Here is a 21265-nt window from a genome sequence, read left to right as displayed (position 1 = left end):
CACTTCCGACCCTCACTGGGCTCCCCCTCCAGGAACTTCACAGAGCATATCCTTTTAGCTCACAAATTTACTCGCCTTACAGAATCACTGCTTTTCCATATGGGCCAGTTTTAGCTCCTGGACTAGTTAGTAAACTCCGTGATTTTGAGTATGAGATAACTATTTTCTTGTTGACATTGAATAAATACCCTGAATGCCGCATACCACCCCCAGAAACAGCTTCAGGAAGCAAGATTGCATTAGGAATCTCGTTTTACCAAAAGAGAAAGTGGAAAACTCATTTTAATCTCCTGTAGTCAGTGTCTAGCCTGCAAAATGAAAACTAGTGAGGCCGTTCTTACCACCAGAGGGGCTGCTAATACTTCCACTATTAGCTATAAGTAGAATTTATAACAAAAGCACACATGAAACATGGCGCCATAGGAAAACAAGAATTTCCAGAAACCAGACATTGGGAATCAGACTGGGTACTAGAAAAAGCACTGAACCAGGTCGGGTGGCCTGGGCTCTCGTGGATTTGCCACTCGCTAGCTATATAGCTTTGGTTAAGTCTCTCAGCTTCTCTAAGCCTAGCTTACCCCATCTGGAAGTAAAGCATATCACAGAGCTCTGAGGTTTGCTCTAGCACTAAAATCTTGGTGTTTGTTGCCATGCCTAGGTGTAATTTCACACTAAGTTGGAAGGAAACACAGGGATATCTTAGAAGGTGATTTGGACTATGTGGTCAGAGTACCACCGACCTTTAGTTCGTGGTCCCCCATCTGGCCAGAGAAGTGGCTTCCCCAGTAACCCACCAGGAGACCTGACTTCAGCCCCACCCTTGGCCTTGGTATAATGTGTCCCAACCACTGCCTAGTTCCTGTAAAACTTGCCAATTGGCTTAAAAGATTGTCTTAATGTATGTGCTTTCTTTTCACTTGGTTAACCTTGAAGTTGAACCCAATTTTGTTTTGCTACTTTCATTCTTAGCTGACTGTTGAACAGTTTAAGACTCTTGGAGCCTTTTATATAGCTGAACCTGGATTGTTCTGTCCTAGGAGCTGTCCCCTGCCACCGCCCTCGTGTGCTCCTTCTAGTTTGGGCCACAATCTCTCTTCCTTCCTCTGGTGACATTGCAGAACACTTCTGTGAACTACAATGCAATAGCACAGGTCCTGTTCCATGGAGTTTAAATCCCACAAGGAGATTATTGGAGAACAGAGTAGCTGAATGACTAGACTTTAATTCAGAAGAGATGTGAAATTTGGCACTTTTCTTCTTCTGGTTAGCAGCCCCCAAAGACATTTTAACCGCAGTAACATGAATGACTTGCCTACTTCTCAAGCTTATGAAGTTTTTCTTGAAAGCCATCACCAGGCCAGCTTCATGTGTGGACCTGCAGGCTCTTGGTGGATCGACCTGATAATGCCTTAGGGAACACTGGACATGAGGATGCATCTTAATTTCAGGCATATCAGGTCCACTGCTAACATGGATTTGGTGCCCTAAAGTTTAAAAAGCCAAGCCTGGGGTGAGAGTGGGTGCTCTTGAGAAGTGCTGCTGTGGGCACTTGCAGCAGTGAACGTGGGCTTGGGGGAAAGGCTGGAAGAGCATTTAGGCCTCAAGCAGTCACTATCAATGAATGAATGACCCTTGCTTGATTTCTGTGACATAAGACATCTTCTTTGAATAAGGGATTCTCTTTACTAAAATAAAACTAACCAAAATAAATAAATAAAAGGAGATTTAGCAGGCAATAAAAGTTGGTTGTCAGATAATGCTGGTTAATAGTAAAACATTACAGCCTCCCTCTGAAGTTGGAGTAGGCTCTGCTGAAAATCACAGCTGTGATTATCCAGTACAATGAATTTGGGAAATTAGTGCTTCAGTACAGCTGGAGCTCAGGAGATGTATTGGCGAGAAGTAGGAACTGGAAAATCAGGCAGGGGTAAATCTTTTTAAGCCATGCTGATATTTTGTTCTGTCCTGTAAACAATGAGAATCCAATTAGAAGATCAGATCAGACTTGTATATATCTACAGTGAGGGTCTGTGCTACTAGATGATCCTGAGACACCACTTGTATTTAAGCAGGAAAAAAATCTATACCAACATCAACTGAAAACCTTTTGACAGTATCCTAGGAATAAAGAAGTTCCAACAACCTCTACAAATGCCTTTAAAAGTTGTCTTACGTCCCTATAAGCACTCATATAAGCCTGAACCTGAAAAGGCAGATATGCCAAGCACAAGCTGTCTCACCCCGTCCTTTGCCTGTAATATTTATGCTACTAACAGCTAATATTTATTGAGTACTCTGTGCCAGATACTTTGCTAAGCCCTTGGCATGAATTATCTCAATCAATCCCCATAGTAAATCCTGTGAAGCAGGTGCTATAATTTATCTGCATTTTACTGATGAGAAACAAGCCTGAAAGTGATTAGGTAACTTGCCCAAGGTCACCCTGCAAATAAGTGGTGGAGACAGAACTTGAACTTCTGTCTGACTACAATACCCATGCTGTTAAATACTACGATGTCCTGCCCATGGCAGACATCACTAATCGATCATTGCATTCTTTCTCACTCAGCCCAGACTGGGCCTCCCAACTTCTTTTAGCATAGTGCTCTAGAAAGCCATTACTGATAGATCAGAGTTGATACACAAGAGGACTAATTACTGCCCTTGGCCTATAGCCCAGTAATATCATCTCAGATGCAGCCTCAGATTCTGATTCGGCACTGTAAGCCTGAACAACATCAAAAGCTGACCTGCCACCATAGATTGTATTCTGACACCTTTACTTGGAGTTTTTACATTAGATGGTCCCCCTAGACTGCTTTTCCAAGCTGACTCATACTGGTCAATTTGTTGGTATGGAAAAATGACAGAAGGAATTTGAGCCATCCAAAAGCTATCAATATGAGTTTGCTGCCCATAAAGAATGCCTTTTATGAGGAAATTGCAGAAGTGATTCCAGGAAGAGACTATGGCTTTATGTTACATGTTCTATATATCTGGATTGTTTGAATTAATGTAGAAACTAGAAGCACTGTTGAAGACTCAGAGTTGATTAGGATTTTGGAAAAGATTAATGTATGTCTAGATATTTTCTATAACACATTAAATGTACCTCATCATTCCACACAAAGTGGCAAGAAATCAAGTGTCCATGTTAATATCACAGGGCCCCTACAGGCAGACAGCTCCACCTTACTGCAACGGCTTCCCCTTTTTTTCCCAAACTCCACAAAACTCACAATTTGTCCCCAAGTATTTACATTGCACAACGGTGTGATGGCTTGAAATGGTTCAGGAATGAAGAATGGTAAGTCCGGGGACACAGGTTCGAGCCCTGGTCTGGGAAGATCCCACATGCTGTGGAGCAACTAAGCCCGTGTGCCACAACTGCTGAGCCTGTGCTCTAGAGCCCACGAGCCACAACTACTGAGTCCTTGTGCCACAACTACTGAAGCCCGTGAGCCTAGAGCCCGTGCTCCACAATGAGACAAGCCACCACAATGAGAAGCCCGCGCACCGCAACGAAGAGTAGCCCCAGCTCGCCTCAACTAGAGAAAGCCCACGCACAGCAACAAAGACCCAACGCAGCCAAAAATAAATAAATAAAATAAATAAGTAAATGGGAAAAAAACAAAACAAAACATAACATGGTAGAAACTCTTAGTGCCCAGCAAACTTATAAATGTTAAATAAAAATAAATTATTGGGGATGAACTTTGTAACTTCTAAAAATAGTAGTAGTTACTGTAGTATAGAAAAGAAAGTAAGCTTCTCTTTAAAATCTTCTTAAGGCAAAGGAAACACAGAAAGAAAAAATAATGCAAACTTTCTTATCAAAAAAGCACTTCTTACCAGCAATAATTGTAGTTAAAAGAGCAATAATAAAATGTGGTATTGTATACTTGAAAAAAAAAAAAAAAAGAATGGTAAGTCTGGGGCTGAGAGGAGGGGAGAGGTCTCACTGAATCAAGCAAGGGCCTGATCCCTTGTGACGAGAGGGAGAAACAGGAATGACCCACCCAGATTTGAGACTGGTCCTGGAAGGGCAGCTGGGTGCTCCAGGAGTGGTGTCGTGGGTAGCACAGCCATTTCTATCTCAGGGCTGGAGCAGGCGGGCAGGTGGAGGAGCCAGTCAAAGTCCAGGAGCGTGTGGTTACCAAGGAGGCAGAGGGCGTTGCTGGAAGATGTGCCAGCATAGACTAGGAACCCAACCAGGGCTGAGATGTGAGAGCCAGGCCTCATCCCAGGGAGAGATGATGATAGGAGTTAAGCAGGGTACCAGGCTATAGACACTCAAGGAAGGTCTCCCCAAAGGGAGAGATGACAAGGGGGAATCCAACAACAGTTAGCTCAGGTCAAAATCCCAAACATGTAGACTGGGACAATGCATGGGAATAGAGGGAAGCAGAGAGGTTTAAGCAGTTTAGGGATAACCTGGGCATTTGATCCTAGGATGCTAGATCCTAGGAAGGGCTGACAGTGTAACAAGGCTTTGGGACAACCTGGGAGCCCAGTGGCCATGGTCTCCCTCCCACGCCTGGCAGTTTGAATTCACGTCCAGCTCCCACAGGATGCTGGGCAGTGGCTCTGATGCATATCTCATCTCTTCTAGGATGGCCTCAGCACCCAGGGAGGCCTACAAGGGGAGTTAATTGTGTGGTAACAGGGAAGGGAATTGACATGTTATAAACCTGCCAGATGCTGGGTGCTAAATATCCCATCTCTTTTAATTCTCAAACTACTTCAGAAATGTTCAGACCTGCCAAAGATCATAACTAGTTGGTGATCCGGCCAAGATCTGAATTCATGTATGACTCCAAAGCCCTGGCTCTCTCTACCCCATCAAGCTGCTTCTGGGAGGACCTCTGCACATGCTGCTGGGAAAGACAGAGGTGAGAGACACTGAAGACCAGGCAAAGGGATCTGATTCTGTCATCATCTCAGGGGTTTTTAACCCTGGCTACACATCGAACTCTTCTGAGAAGGTTTAAAACACACATACACACGTCAGGACCATCCCCAGAGATTCTGATTAAATTGCTCTGTGGTGGAGTCTGGGCATGGGTGTTTTTCTTTAAAAGCTCTCCTGGTGATTCTAAGGTGCAACCAGGGCTGAGAACCATTGATTTTCCTTGTTCCTGGCCCTTTAAGGCAGTCTAAGAGGCACTCAGGCCTGCTGGTCCAGGGAGGCAAACTGAAAACCCAGGGCTCAGGTCCTTCCTTGCCTGTTTCTCACTTTTCTTTTGTTCTTATTCCTCTTGGCTCTCAGGTCCTGTGCTGCCTGGGATAGAAACACCCAGTTCCTGCTCAGGCTATAGAACCCAACCTTTGTTCTCTGCTCTAGACAAGGAGGAGCCATAGGAGCTGGACACAGGAGGGGTGCTGTGTCCTGGAGGCCAGTGGTGCTGGGGTTCCAGGAATCTCACAAAGGGATGCAGGACATGGAGAGGTGGAGGGTGGTGTTTCAAGGGGAAAACAGAATTAAATCCAGGGAGAGCACTTCAGAGAGTCATCATCAAAGCAGAGGATCTAGGCAAGGAGAACCCAGGAAAGAGATGCAGGGGAAACAGCACAGAGCGGGGAGGGTTTATAGCTGACGTTAGGAGATAGAGCCTGGAGAAATCCTCTGGGGTGGTGATACTACCTGAAGCTGCTGCTTACTTATCAGGAGCCTGTGACCCAGGGCCGGGCGAGGTCATCACCTGGGCTTGCCTGGGCCTGTTTACCTACCCAAGCTCAAGGAATTTGTGTGCTGTTATCCTTGGGCTGCCTCACCCTCGGACAAAAGATCTGGCTGAAAGGGCAGTGCAGGTGAATAAGGGAGCCTGAAGCAGAATTTCGGAAATGAACCAATCTGGAGATGTCTGGTCTCTCAATGTGTTGGGTCAGGGTTGATCTTGCTGAATTGCCAACGAGAGTTACCTAGATCAGCTCCACCCAGACCTAGCAAAGAACTTAGAAGAAAAATATAAACATACTCTTTGCTTATTTTATCATGAGAACTGGTCTTTTTTTTTTTTTTTTTGGCTCCGCTGCGCAGCTTGTGGGATCTTAGTTCCCCAACCAGGGATTGAACCCAGGCTCTCAGCAGTGAAAGCGCAGAGCCCTAACTACTGGATCTCCAGGGAATTCCTGAGAACTGGTATTTGGACGGCAGCTGTGAGCAGGCCAAGGCGAGCTCTACCACCTAAGGGCTTGGACTGGCAATGCCCTTCCCGGGGCCAGAATTCAAGTCGTTTCTCTGAGTTCATAGCTTCCTGCTGACTTTCCTCCTTTGTGGTTCAGTTGCCTTTCATTCCCAGCCATGTTTGAAGCCAAACAGACCGTTCCTTTCTGGGAGCAGCCAGGCCATGGAGAAACAGAGACCCTTAAGAGGTATCTAGTCCAGTCCTTCCCAAACCTGCTCATAATCAGAGCCTTAAAGGCACAGATTCCTGCACCTTGAGAGGGATTTACTGAATGAGGACCTCTGGGGGCTGTGTCCCCACTCTTCTGCTGAATTTCCCATCCAAACTGACATCCACTTCAATCAGCCTGGACAGAGGAGAATCCTCCTTCTGTATGTTGAATTCACAGCTTCCTTTCATCCCTAAAAATGTTTCATGTGATCTCTGATTCAGGTGCAAGCCCAGTACATAGGAAGAATCACAGCTGCAACTAATATTTGGACAGCCAACAGTCATTTGCCTCTCTGCCTCCTAAATCATAGTTTTTGCTAGCAACTCTACAGTAGAAAAGTGATTAAAAGCATTCTACTACCCAGCTGCTATGTCTGTCTCTAAGACAGCATCTTACTAGATAGTAAAGAGTAAAGGGAAGTACACTGAATTTTGAATCAGAAGGTCCAGGTGTGGAGCCCACACTTTCTCTATCATTAGCAGATAATCCTGGGCCAATTACAATACTCTTCTCAACTCCAAATTTATCACAGTCATCATGAGGCTAACATTTATGAGGCAATTCCTATGTGCCAGGCACAATGCTAAGGACTTGACTGACATCATTGGCTTTAATGTTCCCAAGGTACCATTACATAGAAGAGAAAACTGTCTCAGATAGTCAGCCGCTTTTGCTAAGGGATCATAGTGATGCCGGCCCTGGGTACTTCACGGGGTTACTGGGAAACTATTGGGAAATAATGATGTGATGGTTGCCCTATGTATATGTTTCTCTCCTCAAACTGTAAGTTCCTATAGCCAAGATTCTATCTGATTTGTCTTCTGCTCCCTCACCCAGCCTTGTACCCAGCACATCAGTAGACAGTTGAGTGAAAATGAATAAATGATTTAAGAAACAAATTAACATTTGAATGAAGCGCTATATAAATGAAAGCCTTATTGATCAACCTATTACATCAGTGTGACAAAGACCCCAGAGATACTTGTGCTCTACATCCACAGTGGGCTTTGTATTACCAGGGTGGCTAATCAGGGTCTCTGTTTACGTGAGATCTCGATTGGCCTACTTGAAGAAACAGTAACCAGACATCTGGAGGGTGTGTCCAGCCCTGTGGATCTGGGCCAGCACTACAAACTTCCACCTCGCCAACCTGGACCCCCGCCACGCAGCAGGCCACCGATAAGAGCCTCAACATCCTTGCCGTGGCTTCTTCACAATCTCCTCGCAGATCTCATCTGGCCTCCTCTCCCCGACATCCTTGGCCTGACCCTGCCTCTCTCGTTCCAACCTTGGCTGTCCTCCTGTTTTGCAGTGGGCACTCTGGACAAACTCCCTTCTCACTCAAGCGTGGCCTCCACGTCCATTGCCCATAAGGCTGATTTTCCCACTGTGCTTGGTCAAGCTTCATGGATTGGAATCAGACACCAGACTGAGCCTCCTGGTCAAAACCAGGGCAAAGTCGCTCATCTGCATTCTCAGAGAGGGCTTCCAGGTGGGCCCGGAACCACCCTGGGACTGGACAGAGCTGCTGTCCCCAGTTTCAGTCCCCAGATGTAGATGCTGATTGAGTATCGGTGGGAGGGACAATTCGGGTGGGATACAGCGTTGTACCGCTCACAGAGAGTGAAATCAAACACTCAGAAATATGTCCATGCCCCAAACCCTCGGAGGGAAAGGGAGAGAAGGATCCTCTAGAAAACTGAAAACTATTCAAGTGAAAAAGCTGGTGCACTGCCAAAATTGTAAGAATGGGAGCAAGATCTCCCTGATTTGGGATCCCATGAAAATAATACTGAAGGTGCCTTAGTGAGGTGAAGCAGCAGAGAACTGGCAAAGACTGTGAAGTAGTAAAACGAGTGATAAGAACGTGGAGATCAATGGCAGCGCGAAAGGACAGGTGGGCCTCACAAAGCTGAGCTAGGTGACATTAATTTAGCTGCTATAAACCAGCAATTCCTAGCCAAGTCAGCCATGGATTAGCCGTCAGGGCCACCAGGTGGCGCTAGAGTAGAGAATTTTGGCGGTGACTCAGCTGTTACGAGGATCCCGCAAGGGGAGCGGGGGTTTGAGAGGCTGAGGGTCCAGCAGCAGGGGGGGGAGGGGGGGGGCGGCCGAGAGGGGAAGATGCGAAGACATAACTTCGGTCCTCGCACTCTTGAATGTCCTTGCGTGAGCTGGCAGCTAGAGGGGCATGCTCTACTGGTTTCCTAGTGACAAAATTCCCAGCGGGCCTCTAGTTACAACTGCACGGATGTGATACTGCGCAAGTCTAGGTGTCGGTCACCTGGGGAAAAAAAGCTGTTTGCTTCCCGTTTTCCAACTCAGTGAGAATCCGTCCTGTGATCCCAAACTCGATGAAATACGTAAAAAGAGCCTAGCATAGTGCCCCGTACCCAGAAAATGCCCAATAAACGTTAGTCTTCCTCCTAAGTAATCCCGCGCGGCGGGCAATCTGCTTCCAGTCTCACACCGGGGTTGCTCGGTGCCCCTCGGAACTGAAAGTGCCTCTGGCCCCATAAAGCCTGTAGCCCCTCTGGCCAGAGACCCTTTTGTCGCAGCGCCTTGGCTGTTCCAGATTTCTCACTGTGAGGCCTGGGCAGCTGCCAGGGGCCACTGCGGGAGCTGGAATCGCAGCTCACAAGGAGAGCACTCCCCGCAGGCCTTCTGCCCGCTCCCCGCCCGCTCGCGGGCTCCAGCCTCCCCCCAACCCCCAGCCTCCAGCCCTGCACACTCCGGGCCCCCTGGCCCCCCCTTCTCCAACAACGTGTTTCTAATCTGCCCAGGAACAGTCACCACGCTTGGTTTTCCTGCCGGGTCTAATCAGCTTCGCCTCTGGGCCTCGGCGTCCCGGGGTGTGTAACCCAGAGGCTTGCACGGAGGTGATCAGCTTGCAGGGAACGGTGCGTGTCCCTCCCTGACTCCGCTTGTTTTCTTCAGGGGCCAGGGCCAGCCAGCTGAGCTGTCTTTCTCTTGCTCCACTCCTCTCCCTCCCTCACACGTGGTCTGCCTTCAGTGGGTGCGTGAGAGGCGAGCGGAGCAATGCACGGGGCGCGTGCACAGCTCGCCGGGAGTGGGTGTGAGTTGCAGGCGGGTTTTCTAGGGGAAGCAAGATTGCTACCGCTTGGGGCATAGTGGAAGAGGAAGGCGGGACAGGAATTTGTGCAGACCAGTTCTGGCCAGATCTCTTAACATGTTTTGTTCTTGCTTTGCTGCTGCTGTCGGTTTTTTGTTTGTTTTTTTTCTTTTTTTCCCTTCCCTATGCTGAGCTGTCATTTCTTAGTCCAGCCAGGCCCCTCTGAACTTCTGGTTCCTCTAGGCAGTAAACACCCTAGTTTCCCAGGCCACCCTATTGCTCTCTCTTGTTGTTTTCTTCCAACATGCAATTTTGAAAATGAGAAAAGTGGCAACGTCAATGATAAGGGCGGGGTTTAAATCAAAGAACAATTAAATACAATGTTTATTGAATCTGACACCTTCTTCAATTGTATTCTCTCTTGTTCTTGGCAGCATTAGATCAATACCTAAAAAATGTTCACCCTTTTAGAGCAGTATTAAAATAAGTATTTTCAATAAAAATATTAAACAGTTAATAATTAAAGCATGAGCATGTTTATCCCTAGAAGGGGTCAGAGTTCCTTTTGGCCACGTTAAATTTTCCACAGGAGTCGGTACCAAGGTGACTAGGAATGTGAGATCTGAGACTGCCCTCCCAAAGGATCATGAGGTCAGCTTGGGGTGAGTTTGCCTCTGGTATCCCAGCCTCAGTCCCATGTCATCTGCTTCTTGGACTCGTCCAGGCAAACGTCAGCTCGCTGACCAGAGATGGCTGTGGCTTACGTGGTGCTCAGCAATCCTCAGGTCTACCAGCCCGTTGTGACCATGCCAGGCACACTGGTGATACTTTGAATGCTTCATCACTTTGCTAGAAGCAGATTTTTTTTTTTTTTACTGAAAACAGTTTGCTTCAGAAGAAAACTTTATAGTTTCATTTTAAGTGCAAAATCAAGATCACTTCTTAAATAAAAAGGAAGCATAAAAATCAAGAACTGACAACATGAAATCATGAAAACAGAACAATGTTATTTCAAATACCTTGCAAGCAGCAATAAATCTCATCAATGTATGCAAATAAGTTCCTCTATGAGAAAAATGAAACAGTTTCTAATCTTCCTGTAAAAAAGGCACATCTGGCTCGATGTGCTAAGTTTTCGAGGATGATGAAACGCTACATCTGTTAGAGACAGTTACACAGGCACAGCAGCCAGACTTCCTGGATCTAAGTCCCAGCTCCCCATTTAGGAGAGGAGTTGGGAGACCACTAAGGGCCAGTTTCTCCACATCCCTGTGCCTTAGTTCCTTGTTTGTCAAGGAAGGCTTATAATAGCACTGATCTCAGAGTTGTTTCTGACAACTGCATGAGTTAAGACTTGCAAAACACTTACAACACTGCCCGGCCTGGCACTTAGTAAGCTCTCAATGAATGTGAGCTATCATAATAATCAGTAGTCATAGTATTAGCATTAGCAGAATTCATGGACTTAAAATTCCTACTCATTAGAGTATTGAGTCGGAAAGATTGAAAAAAAATTTAACTATTTTCCTCGGTGAGATTGGTTACTAAAAGTCAATTTCTAACCAAAATGATGAAAGTGACTTTTACCCAACAAAATTCTCCTTTAATAAGGAATCCAAAGCAATCTCGAAAATCTTAGTCTTAGAATGTATCCAGTTACCTTGCAATGTTTGGAAAGTGAAGGAAAATGGGTTCCTCATCTACTCCAGGCTGCATCCCCATCTAGAAAAATAGTTATAAAGGTATTTTATTTTATTTCATTTTCCAAGGATCCATATATAATATTCAAAACAATTTTCAGCTGTTCAGATGAGTTCATAACCATATGGTTCAGGTAATGAAAATATTTTCTGATATTTAAAATGAATTGAATGCTTGGGTCAGCTTAGAAGAAACATCCCTGAGTTCTCGGTGTACTATCTGATGCCAGTTACCCCTTACAGAGGGTTAGCTATGTGCTATGCAAGATTAAATTACTTAATTCTCATAATAACCCAATAGCACACGTATTCTGTCTCCATTTTACAGCTGAGAGAACTGAGGCTCAGAGAAGTCAAGTAACTTAGGAGCAAACCATTAATGATGGATTCAAGATTGGGATTCAGGTCTGTTCACCAGCATTCGGGGCCTGCTCTGCATCCCATGCTTCCCTGACTCGGTGGGAGCTACAATGTCGGCCACGGCTGCAGCTCTGCCTTAGGTGTTCCCATGAGCCCAGGCCTCAGAGCAGGGCACCAGGGTGGGATGTTCTGCCCCCTCTAGATTCCTGCTGACCTAGTCCTACCTGGAAACCCAGATGGTGAGCAAAGAAGCCTTGGTCACTTGGGCCTGGGTGTCTGTAGCAATATGTGCAGGGGTAACCAATGGCCTCAGAGCCTGCAGAGAAACCACAGTGCTTTCTCCTTTGCCCAGAACTGCTCCCTACCCCAGTCTCTTCCTTTCTTCCTTCTGCCCCCTCCTCTACTACTGGTAAAACCTACCCTTCTGCTATATCTACCACCTTTCCTACCTCCTATTGTGTACCAGCAAAATGGTCTCTGTTGGTCCATAGACCATGTTTGGGAAAAATTGAATGAACACACAGTAGTTCTCTAAGACATGCATGAATAAATGAGGAATATAATTGGAAGCTTCTTTTATTGTAAGTACCTCTAGGGCAAGAATTTTGTCTGATTTATCTCACGAGAACCTAGAATAGTGCCTAGCACATATGAGGTGCTCAAAGAGTCTCAGTTGTTGAGTGTTTGGCACAAAGGAACAGAAGGAAAGCTCAAGAAGAAGAAATGAGTTTGGGTTTCATTTTTAGTGCCGATGTTCAAAAGTATTTAAAAGAAAAAAGTTTCACCAAACCCCAAATATTTTATTGAACCTGTAGGACATCTCAGCTCTGGGAAGATCTTCCTTCTTTCCTTCTCACTCCCTTCCTATTCCTACTTCATTCTGGAAGTTCTTCAGTTATTGGGAAAAGTTCTAAAGGCAGAGGACTGATGGTAAGGAGATGGGCAGAGGCAAGAGGCAGGAGTTGAAGAAAAATAAGGGATGCAGCGAAGAAATACAAGAGTGAGAAAATGCTTCCATTTCTTCCCACGCACTGCCAGTTTGCCAAGAGGGACGCTAAGACCTGCTATCAGCCTTCCCCACCCTCGCTGGTGTCATGGCCTTGGTGAGATGCTTCAGAGACCTGAGCTCTAAAGCTTGAGGAAGATTGAAAGCTGCGATTATTATTGTCACTATCCAATGTCACCCTTCTTTCTGACTGAATCTGATTTCTTTCAAGTCTTGACTATTTCTTAGTGCTGGTGTCTCTTTTCAAAATAAGACAGGGGAGGCTTGGAGGAAGCTTCTGAGGACTGGGTGTGGTTTGAGGGGAATGCGGGAGGGGAAGGGAGCTGTCTTTGATGGGAGCCCCTGGGGAGGGAAGGAGGTGTCTTTGGAGGTGCTCCCTAAGTGATAGAGGTCCTCACGGGGCACCTCATCCAGGGAGGGTGGATGCTGTTCTAAGAAATGGGCTCACAGTGGCCCCCAGAGAGTCCTGAGGGGTCCCAATCTCATGTTGCCATGGAGAGTCTCATTGCTCCATGACAACAGATTTCCTCAGCCGTCATCTAACTTATGACAACAGAGCTCTAAGAAGGGGAAGGAAGAGCTGGCTCCGGCCCTACTGAGTCACTGCAGTTAATTTTTTTGCTCTCTGTCTACTACATTTCTTTAGAGAGTCTCAGGACTGTTCCTCCCAGCCCATCTCTGAGTAAATTTTGGGTTATGGAATTCAGCTTTGAACACAGTGTTTCCAGACAGGATCACGTGGCCTCCAGTTTTGGCCATCTCTCCTACCGACCCATTACCCTCTTTGTTTTCCTTGACCCCCGAGAGCTGTGTGCTTTGGTGCTTTTCCCCACAAGGAATTTCAACTTTGTCTTTGTGCCCAGGCCAGCCCTGGCTCCCCGCTATGTCAATCTCAGCTCAATATCACATTCACTCAGCCCGTGTTTTTTTAGCCTGGCCCTGACACTTGCATAACTAATTTATTCAGCTCTCACATGAAAAATCTCAAAGTCTCAGCCCAGCCCTGGGCACAAGACAGGATTAATCTTGTGCGGATTTTTGAGCTTGACAGTTGAAGACTCGAGGTACCTAAAACCAAATTCATGTGTAATCCAGGGCTCTCAACACTACAAAGACATGTAGTGATAGCCCTCAGGTGTGGTGCTGAACATGTTATATGCAAAACACATACCTGTTAGGCCCCCTTTGAAGGCAAGCTCTGACATATTTACTTACTCCTTTGAATCCCTAAATTCAAACCATAGGAAATGTCACCCCCAGCTGGGCCCATGGTCCATTCAACTCAGGTCATAACTGTAACAGCCAACATCTACTTTCAAGTACTGGCATTCTGTTAAGTAGTTCTCAAGTGTTTTCTTATTTAATATGGCTGTTCTCAGAACAATCCACTGTCACCATTTTACAGATGAATCTGGAACTCGGGGAGACAAAGTAATTTGCTCAAAGAGATATATCTTGCATGCTACAAAAAAAGACTTGAACCCAGAGCTGTCTGAAGCCCAAACCCAAGCTTTTAATTCTTTTTTTTTTTTTTTTTTTAATTAATTAATTAATTAATTAATTTATGGCTGTGTTGGGTCTTCGTTTCTGTGCGAGGGCTTTCTCTCGTTGCGGCAAGCGGGGGCCACTCTTCATCGCGGTGCGCGGGCCTCTCACTAGCGCGGCCTCTGTTGTTGCAGAGCACAGGCTCCAGACGCGCAGGCTCAGCAATTGTGGCTCACGGGCCTAGTCGCTCCGTGGCATGTGGGATCTTCCCAGACCGGGGCACGAACCCGTGTCCCCTGCATTGGCAGGCAGACTCCCAACCACCGCGCCACCAGGGAAGCCCCAAGCTTTTAACCAATTACACTCTGGGGATGAGGGTTTTTAGGGAAGAATCGTGTTCTTTGAAAGGAACTAACCACATAAGATTGGGGTTGGGCTCCCTGAAACACTGTTTAGTTCTCTCAACAACCAGGGCAATTTTATTATCTCAAAGTTAATTAAATTCCTCTTGAATCTTAATCTTCTGCTTGCACAATGTCTTGAGTAAAATGGTTTTAATCAGATTCTATGTGCTTCCTCTTATTTGAACTAATGCTCCTATCTCCAATCTTTAAAGAACAGTCCTTAATTCTAATACTCCAAGGTTTATAAATTCCAATTTCCCCTCACAGAAACTTCTGCTTTTCTTTAGATTTATTATATTATGCTTTAAGACCTCATCTTTCAAGGCCAAAAAGTCATGTTTTCAGTGTTTTTATAAGGCAGCGCTCATGCGTCCCTTCCTGACGCCGTGCTCCAGGCAAACCACCAGTTCTAGGCTGGTCCCTGTCTATGCCTTCAGTTTCCCACGACCCTTCAAACTGAAATGCCCTTCCTCTGTCCCCACCTGTTCCTCATTTCCTCGTAGCCAAAATCTATACTTGATGACTAGCTCCAAGATGAACCCCTCCTTGAAGCCTTTTTTAATGCCCCCAGATAGAAGTGATTTCACTCTCATGTGAAACAACCACAGGACTCTGTACCGTTCAATTCTTCTTATGGTACATTTCACTTTCTCTATTGGATTTTAGTTACACAAAACTTTCATATTTCTCCTTTTAGATTATATCTACTTGAGGGCAGGGTCTGTATCTCTGTTCTAGGGACTTGTATTAAATTAGGTACTCACGTGTTGGTTCAATGCATGAATGGATATATAAATCAGTGGTTTTGCTTGATTTCTTTTCTGGAACATTTCTCTTTCTTTATCAGAATTAGATAGGCTTAACTGCTTGAAGCATTCCATGTGATAGATTAGTGAGGGCTTATACAAGGCTAAGATAACATTTTATAGTTTGTATCAGACAATCTCCAACATTTTATTGGTCATTTAAAATTGCAGTAGCATATTGATAAGTGAAATAAGACAGAGAAAGACAAATACTATATGATAACACTTACATGTGGAATCTTAAGAAATACAACAAACTAGTGAATCTAACAAGAAAGAAGCCGACTCACAGGTATAGAGAACAAACTAGTGGTTACTAGTGGTGCGGGGTTGGGGGTGGGAGATGGGGAGAAATATAGGGATGGGGGACCGGGGGGTACAAACTGCTGGGTGTAAGATAGGCTCAAGGATGTACTGGACAACACGGGGAATAGAGCCAATATTTTGTAGTAACTGTAAATGAAGTATAGCCTTTAAAAATTGTATAAAAATTTTAAAAATTAAATAAGTAAAATTGCAGTAGCACATTGAATTGAAGTATTCTTGGAAAGATTGAGACCTTTCCTGCATCAGAATGGGGAGCTCTGTACTTGTCTTTTCAAAACGGAGTATGACTCTTTCCCTCATAAATGCGTTACTTTGCTTAACTTTAATCTGAAAATACCTTACGCACAAGATGAATATTGCAGTGGGCACTCTTTCAAATTATATGTCTTACATAGATATTATCATTTGTTTCTTGAGCCATTACTACCAGCAAAATCTCAAAATTATAGGCACCTTTGTGGCCAAAGGAATTGAGCATCCTAATTCATTTCTCCCCAAATGTAAAGTCTGCGATGAGTTGGCCTGAATTTCTGGCCAATGCTGGAAAGCAGAACTCTCAGCCATGGCAACAACTGTGATGAGCACTGGCTAAACCTTCATTCCCTGCACGCACACCATGAATATTTTGATGAATAGTATTCAAAATATATTGTTCACCCATGTGCAGCTGATGTACAGAATATTGAAAGGCACAGTTTGCAAGAGACTTAGAGTCCTAAGAGCTGCCTCTCGGATCAAAAACTGCTCCTTTTAGAGAGATCCAAGGGTATGCCAAGAAGAAAAAGAAATCATGATTACCTAAAATTACTGCTGCAACCGTATTATGTTACCTCTGTGAATACTGAATACCTTCTTCTGAGGTGATCATAGTGCTTGCAAAATAAGGGCTTTCAATCCATTTTCATTTCTAGTCTATTTTGCTACCATAGAAAGAAGTTTTCCCTGTGTCATATAGATCAGGATTCCAAAGCCACTCCAGGAGCAGCAGAACTTAAAGGTTAATATGCCTTAGGGATTACCTAAGGGGCTTCTTGGCAGAATACAGATTCACAGGCCCTACCTCAAACCCACTAATTCAGCATCCCTGGGGGTGAGGCTCATAATGCATTTTTTAAAATACCCTGTCAGGATTTTCTGATCAACGGTCCTGGGACCAGACTTTGAGAAAAAATTAGAAATAATAAAGGAGAAAGGTTATGGGGGAGTTATCCCAACATCTGGGGCCAACAGAATAGAAATGTTCTTACTTTCTGTGAGTTGTGGCGTCGACGCAGGGCCCTACCTGCACCCTGCTCAACACCTGAACTCCTTGTCTGGGTCAAAATGCATAATGGAAGTGCCACAGGCTGATAGCACAGAAAGACCAGGGTTCTTATCCAGCCAGCTGTGAGATTTTAGGGAAGTACTTTACCTCTCAGGTCATCATTCATGAAGTGAGAGGTGGGCCTGATTAGCTCCATGATGCTCTATTCGCCCATGAATTCATTCAGCAAAGGCCCCAGCACTGCCTCTAGAGCGTTTCCATCCAACAAAGACATAATATGAGCCACGTATACATGTGTCAATATCTAGCAGCCATATTTCAAAAAGTAAAATTAATAATTAATTTTATTTAACCCCATATATCTGAAATGCTATCATTTCAACATGCAATCAGTATAAAATTATTGAGCTGTTTTATATTTTCTTTTTTTACTAAGTCTTGGAAATGGGTATATTTTATACTTCAACACATTTCAGTACAGACGAGGCATATCTTGAGTACTCAGTAGTCAGCCATGAAGGTGCAGCCATAAAGCAGGGACCTGCAAACTAGGCCCGTGGACCAAATCTTGTCTTCTGCCTTTTATTTTAAATTTATTAGATTGAAGTATAGTTGATTTACAGTGTTGTGTTAATTTCTACTGTACAGCAAAGTGATTCAGATATACACACACACACACACACACATTCTTTTTCATATTCTTTTCCACTATGGTTTATCACAGGATATTGAATATCGTTCCCTGTGTTATACAGTAAGTCCTTGTTGTTTATCCATTCTCTATATAATAGTTTGCATCTGCTAACCCCAAACTCCCACTCCATCCCTCCCCCATTCCCCCTCCCCCTTGGCAACCACAAGTCTGTTCTCTATGTCTGTGAGTCTGTTTCTGTTTCGTAGATAAGTTCATTTGTGTCATATTTTAGATTCCACATATAAGTGATATCATATGGTATTTGTCTTTCTCTTTCTGACTTAATTGTATGTATGATAATCTCTAGGCCCATCCATGTTGCTGCAAATCTGCCTGTTTTTTGTACGGCCCATGAGCTAAGAATGGTTTTTATATATTTAATTATTGAAAAAATAAATCAAAAGAAAAAAATTTCATCACACATGAAAACTATATGAAATTTAAGTTTCAGATCCACAAATAAAGGTTTGTTGGAACATAGTCCAGCCCATTCATTTAGATATTGCCTAAGGCGATTTTTGTAGAACAGCAGAGTTCAGTAATTGTGACAGAGACCGCGTGGCATGCAAAGCCTGAATATTTGCTATCTGGTTCATTACAGGAAATGTTTACAGGCCCCAAAGAGGAAGCATAAGAGCTGGTCCTGGAGGGCTGGCTGCCTCTGGCCCTGCACCATTTGCATATAAGTAGGGCTTAGCTAAAGCTAGTCTGGGTTGACTTAGCAAGCTTCAATCCAAAGACATGGGGGCTGGACAGTAGAGGTTCAGGGGGGCAGCCAACAAAACGGAGAACTGATGGAGATGCCGGAGCAGAAAGGAAAGTCAGGCAGGCATAGCACAGGGGCTTGGAACAAAGTGGGACATTCTAGGGGGCAGGATACTAGACAAGGGCCAGGGTTGGAAGTGGTATCCCATGAAAGAAGGGGCTCTGAAGATGGGCTTGGCCAACTTTAGAAGACTGACCCATTTTCCAGTGGAAGGAATTGTTTGTTTGTTTTTTCTATTTTTTTGGCCACGCCACGCAGCTTGTGGGATCTTAGTTTCCTGACCATGGATCGAAGCCCTGTCCCCTGCAGGAGAAGCACGGTGTCTTATCCACTGGCCACCAGGGAAGTCCCTACTGTGAAAGGAATTGGATTTGGGCCTTAACTGAAATAAGGACATAAGACAGCAGCTATCTGCTCTTATTTGTTGCTTTCTCATCTTTAAAGGTCTACTCTTATCTGGTGGTGAGCTTATTTAACCTCTTTCTAAGTCCATTACTTGACCTGCATCCTCCCTTGACTGTCATCTCAGGATCTGGATTCGGATTTTGTTGGTTGGTTAGTTGGTTTTCCTCTTGCCCTGGCTGGGTATGTGGATGATTGATAGGCAGTCTAGCCCAGGGCCTTGAGTTTAGGGAAACTTTCCAGGACAGTAATTACCTGGGATTTAGCTCCATCAAAGTCATGTTTTGATCCATCAAACCCTTGTCCTGGCCCAACCCTTTCAATTCCTGTAAGTCACCTTTGGGTAAAATAAAGATAACATTTATTAATTTTTCTCTTTTAAACAATTGGAAAAATATGACCAAGCCTTTGGGGGGAAAAAACCTTTCCCTGACCTCTTTGATCCATTTCCTTGTGAGTTATAAATTCCTGGTAGTATTTCTTTAATGTGGTAGCATTTTTTGCTGTATTATTCCATAACTGCTCTTAACCCTTTTGACCCAATCATTTCTGCTTTCATTCATTTTTAAAAAATTCTTTTCAAGGGCTTTCATTTCCATAAGCATAATTTAGTCTGAAAAATAGTCCTGTGTTGTGGGGAGGGTGCTATTTGTTACATTTTTGCAGATTCAGAAACTGAGGCCCAAATATGTCAAGAGATTTGCTTGGCTTCACACAGCTAGTTAGTGGATGACTTGAGCTAAAGTCTTTTGACTGCTGGGCTCATGATCTTTCTGCAGCATTTTACTGGCTGCCTGTTATTCTTACCCTCTCTTTCTTTCTTTGTCTCAATAATCCTTCCTCTCAACTCATTCTACCTTCAGTCCCCATTTTCTCCACCCCCCCCCCAAGTCCTCTTCCTCCCTCCCTGCCACAAATACATCACGTGTTCTCTGAAGCCCCTGACTCAGGGGCTCTGCCCCCCTCGACCTGGTACTAGCTGTGAGCTGAAAGCCCTGCCGAATGGCTGGATTTCCAACCCCCTTGAGCCCTCTCCCTATCACTCCCTGAAACACTATTAATAGCTCCACTGACATCCAGTGTTCCCAGAACTGCTTGGAATCCGAGGGTGGAGGGCCGGCAGTCCTGTGCCCAGAGACTGACAGACCCTCCCCACTGGGCCCTTCCTGCCCACAAGGGATGCAGGTGTGAGGTCTGTGGGCCAGGGTCCTCCGTAAGCTCCTCCTGGACTAGAGCCCTCGTTAGCACGTCCAGCCCAGACCAAAGATCCCTTGACCCTCGGGGCAACCCTGACCCCTGTGTCTAGTTTGTATCCTAAATCTTTATTTTTCTAGGACACGTTATGCCTTCATTTCAATTAAAATCAAGTTACCCACCTCTGGCCCCCTCAGCATCGCTCTTTGCTGGACCAATGGGCCCACGTCCTTTAGAGTCTCTCTTCTCCCCTTCATGCACTTGGTCTCATATTACGCTCTTTCCCCACAATCTTTTGAGCTACAACCCACTTGATTATGTGGGTAAGAAGGTAACTCTTGTCTGCTCTGGGAGAGAGCATCAAACCTGAGATGTCCAGAGCTGAGGTTTCCAGCCAGGTTTCTCTTCAGCCCTAGAGCACCCCCAGTGAGCTCATGAGACACTGGAAATTTTTCAAAGCATTCAAAGGTCAATGTTAGTTACCTTGATTTTTTTTTTTAAACATAAAATGCTAGAGCTAGAAGATTCTTTAGAGATGATGTCATCCATCCTTCTCATTACAGATGATGAAACTGAGGCCCAAAGAGGTGTCTAAAATTCACCCCCAACACAGTGTGTTTTTTTAAAAAAAATATTTACTTATTTACTTATTTATTTATTTATTTTTTGTTTTGGCTGCGCCAGGTCTTAGTTGCGGGATGGGAATCTTTAGATGCAGCATGCGGACTTCTTAGTAGCGGCATGTGGACGTCTTAGTTGTGGCACGCAGACTCGTAGTTGCGGCATACATGCGAGATCTAGCTCCCTGACCAAGGATCAAACCTGGGCCCCCTGCATTGGGAGCACAGAGTCTTACCCACTGGACCACCAGGGAAGTACCCCAACCCCATGTCTTAAGATTTGGGAATGAGCATCACAAAATCCTGTAATGATAGGAACATTTCAGCTGTAAGAATTGAGACTCCTTGGTTTAATTTATGTTTAAGACCTTACCAGATTGTTGCTTGCCTAGTTTACTGGAATATCACCAGACCAGGAAGGACCAGGAAACATGAGAACCAAACTGTACAAAAGTTTTCTTCTGAAACTTATCTCTGCCTCTTTTTGAAGTAAGTAGTAGCTCCACTCCAAGTTTTCTATACATCTCTGAAATGTTACCTAGTCATTTATTTATTCATTCATTTATTCATTTAACCAACATTGATTAGGCAATCTCTATGTGTCAGATATTTTTCTAGAAATGGAAGTTATAATCCTTCCCTTTCAAAGCTTACCATCTGCTTGAAGGAAAAGACACACCAGCAGGCACTATAATGTAGCATGAGAGGTAAGCCCAGGGTGCAGGGGAACACTCAGGGCAGACACCCTATCAAGACCCAGGAGGT

This window comes from Eubalaena glacialis, chromosome 3 (assembly GCF_028564815.1).
Source record: "Eubalaena glacialis isolate mEubGla1 chromosome 3, mEubGla1.1.hap2.+ XY, whole genome shotgun sequence".
In the NCBI taxonomy this organism is placed as follows: Eukaryota; Metazoa; Chordata; class Mammalia; order Artiodactyla; family Balaenidae; genus Eubalaena; species Eubalaena glacialis.
This window is presented reverse-complemented; position numbering follows the sequence as displayed.